This window comes from Marmota monax, unplaced genomic scaffold (assembly GCF_021218885.2).
Source record: "Marmota monax isolate L192 unplaced genomic scaffold, Marmota_monax_Labrador192_F-V1.1 WCK01_AAM20220418_F8-fsc00079, whole genome shotgun sequence".
NCBI classification, from domain to species: domain Eukaryota; kingdom Metazoa; phylum Chordata; class Mammalia; order Rodentia; family Sciuridae; genus Marmota; species Marmota monax.
The window spans coordinates 64,234-68,353 of NW_026694099.1; positions in this window are offsets into that span (position 1 = coordinate 64,234).

Sequence of the window (4,120 nt, forward strand, 5' to 3'; positions counted from 1 at the left end):
CTACATCCTGGGAACAAATCTTTACTCCTCACACTTCAGATAGAGCCCTAATATCCAGAGTATACAAAGAACTCAAAAAATTAGACAATAAGAGAACAAACAACCCAATCAACAAATGGGCCAAGGACCTGAACAGACACTTCTCAGAGGAGGACATACAGTCAATCAACAAGTACATGAAAAAATGCTCACCATCTCTAGCTGTCAGAGAAATGCAAATCAAAACCACCCTAAGATACCATCTCACTCCAGTAAGATTGGCAGCCATTAGGAAGTCAAACAACAACAAGTGCTGGCGAGGATGTGGGGAAAAGGGTACACTTGTACATTGCTGGTGGGACTGCAGATTGGTGCAGCCAATTTGGAAAGCAGTATGGAGATTTCTTGGAAAGCTGGGAATGGAACCACCATTTGACCCAGCTATTCCCCTTCTTGGTCTATTCCCTAAAGACCTAAAAAGAGCATGCTACAGGGACACTGCTACATCGATGTTCATAGCAGCACAATTCACAATAGCAAGACTGTGGAACCAACCTAGATGCCCTTCAATAGACGAATGGATAAAAAAAATGTGGCATTTATACACAATGGAGTATTACTCTGCATTAAAAAATGACAAAATCATAGAATTTGCAGGGAAATGGATGGCATTAGAGCAAATTATGCTAATTGAAGCTAGCCAATCCCTAAAAAACAAATGCCAAATGTCTTCTTTGATATAAGGAGAGTAACTAAGATCAGAGTAGGGACGAAGAGCAGGAGAAGAAGATTAACATTTAACAGGGATGAGAGGTGGGAGGGAAAGGGTGAGAGAAGGGAAATTGCATGGAAATGGAAGGAGACCCTCAGGGTTATACAGTGGAGGGTGTAGAGAGAGAGGAGGGGAGGGGAGGTGAGAGGTGGGGAGGGGGGAGGGTGGAGGATGGGAAAGGCAGCGGAGCACAACAGACACTAGTATGGCAATATGTAAATCAATGGATGTGTAAATGATGTGATTCTGCAATCTGTGTATGGGGTGAAGGTGGGAGTTCATAACCTACTTGAATCAAAGTGTGGAATATGATATGTCAAGAAATTTGTAATGTAAAAAAAAATAAAAATAAAGTTAAAGGAAAGTAGCAACAATCAATAACCAAAATGCTTGGAGTGCTATTACATTCTCAGTGAACTGTCCAAGGTCCTGAACCACTTTGCTACTATGACTTCTGGGTGAGATCTGCTCTCATAAGTTTTATTTTTTGTAAAGAAAAGATGAAAGTAAATATTAGACACATATTAAATGTATGCAAATAAGCTCTGAACTTCACCTCTGATCCCTGTCTACTTTTGTACCTGTTGCATTTGCTTTTCACCTGGTCCTAGTGCAGCCTGCTCTCCACCTTTATCCTTTTTGTGTTTGCCCTTGTCCCCACCTTATTCCAGAGACAGTCACAGGTTCAACACCTCAGGGGTCCCCTCATCCTGAATGGTATCTTTGAAAGCTCTTACACCTGATTTCTTAACTGAAATTTCCTTTTATTTGAGAAAGAGAAAAATTGCCCATCAGAGAGAGAAATATTTGGGAGTAAATTACACAATGCCAAATAAGTACTTTGTTATCTGTAATGTCTCATGCCATCATTATATTATAACCTTCAGCCTACCTCAGCATTTCCCAATAGAGAAACAAATTAGATGAATGTGAAATACTACTCAAACTAATGGGCTTCCAGGAGAAAAAAAATAAATATTCTTTGTTTCTTGAATACTATATTTGAAAAGATATTGCTGTCTAGATAGAATTATGAATTCAATTCACAGTAAGTACAAAGGACAGAGAGATATATTAAACCTATCATAAATATATCACAAGAAAAATTCATAGTGTGAAACATATTCTGCAGAACAAAAAACTCTGAACTTTTTGACATTAAGCTTCAGAGAATGAAATGGAATGAGGAGACCTAGAGTTTAAAGAGTCTGAAAATGAGTCAATTATACTGTGTGTCCCTTAGGTGTATGCTGAATCAATCAAACTGGAAAATAATTGAAAATTGAACATATATTGAACATTCAATTGTATGAAGGGGCCTTGTGAACACTTCCAGAAGTCCAAATTTAAAGATTTGCAGTACAATTATCAGTGAAAACAATTTTACACCTGGGACTTTTAAAATGGTTCAGGGAAAAGTAGTTGGTAATAAGTGAAAGAAGTTTGGTCATAAATTAATAATTGATGAAAATGTGTGATGGGTACATAGGGGTTAATTTCTCCATATATTATACTTTCAAAAATATTTGAAGTTATCCTTAATATCACTAAAAATATGTTAGATGGATTCAAACCCTATCATATTTTTCCCTTTCCTTATTGTTTATTGATTTTATTTTTTAAATACACAACAGCAGAATACATTACAATTTTTATTATACATAGAGAGCAAAATTTTTCATATCTTTGTATATAAAATATGTTCACACCAATTCATGTTTTTATACATGCACTTTGGTTTTTTTTTTGCATTGTGATTCTTATTACACATATATACAACAATTTTTCACATCTCTGTTTGTATATAAAATAGTTTGACACCCAATTTGTGTCTTCATGCATGTACTTTGGATAATGATGTTCATCATATTCCACCATCCTTGCTAATCCCCTGCCTCCTCCCTTTCCCTCCCTCCCCTATTCTATATCTAGAATTCATCTACTCCTCCCATGTTCCCCCTCCCTACCCAACTATGAGTCAGCTTCCTTATATCAGAGAAAACATTCAGCATTTGTTTTTTGGGGGGATTGGCTAACTTCACTTAGCATTATCTTCTCTGACACCATCCATTATCTGCAAATACCATGATTTTATTCTCTTATTGCTGAGTAAAATTCCATTGTGAATATGTACCACATTTTTTTATTCATTCATCCAATAAAGGGCATATAGTTTGGCTCCACAGTTTAGCTATTTTGAATTGTGCTGCTATAAACATTGATGTGGCTGTGTCCCTGTAGTATGCTGCTTTTAAGTCCTGTGGGTATAGTCTGAGGAGAGGGATAGCTGGGTCAAAAGGTGGTTCCATTTCCAGACTTCCAAAGAATCTCCATACTGCTTTCCATATTGGCTGTACCAATTTGCAGTCCCACCAGCAATGTATGAGTATGCCTTTTTCCCCACATCCTTGCCAACACTTATTGTTTTTGCTTTCATAATAGCTGCCATTCTGACTGGAGATGAAATCTTAGAGTAGTTTTGATTTGCATTTCTCTGGTTGCTAGAGATGATGAGCATTTTTTTCATATATTTGTTGATTGATTGTGTATCCTCTTCTGAGAAGTGTCTGTTCAGATCCTTGGCCCATTTGTTGATTGGGTTATTTGTTTTTTCAGGGCTTAGCTTTTTGAGTTCTTTATATACCCTAGAGATTAGTGCTCTATCTGATGTGTGAGGGGTAAAGATTTGTTCCCAGGATGTAGGCTCTCTGTTCATCTCACAGATTGTTTCTTTTGCTGATAAAAAACTTTTTATTTTGATTCCATCCCATTTATTGATTCTTGGTTTTAGTTCTTGCACTATAGGAATCTTATTAAGGAAGCTGGGGCTTAATACCACATGATGAAGGTTAGGGCCTACTTTTTCTTCTATTAGACGCAGAGTCTCTGGTTTAATACCTAGGTCCTTGATCCATTTTGAGTTAAGTTTTGTGCATGGTGAGAGATAGGGGTTTAATTTCATTTTGTTGCATATGGATCTCCAGTTTTCCCAGCTCCATTTGTTGAAGATGCTATCTTTTCTCCAGTGCATATTTTTGGCACCTTTGTCTAATATGAGATAATTATAATTTTGTGGATTGGTCTCTGTGTCTTCTATTCTGTACCATTGGTCTACCTGTCTGTTTTGGTGCCAATACCATGCTGTCTGGTATAGTGATGCCACCTGCTTTACTCTTCCTGGTAAGAATTGCTTTAGATATTCTGGGTCTCTTATTTTTTTCAGATGAATTTCATGATTGCTTTTTCTATTTCTATGAGGAATGCCATTGGAATTTTGATCGGGATTGCATTAAATCTGTATAGTGCTTTTGGTAGTACGGCCATTTTGATAATATTAATTCTGCCTATCCCAGAGCAAGGTAGATCCTT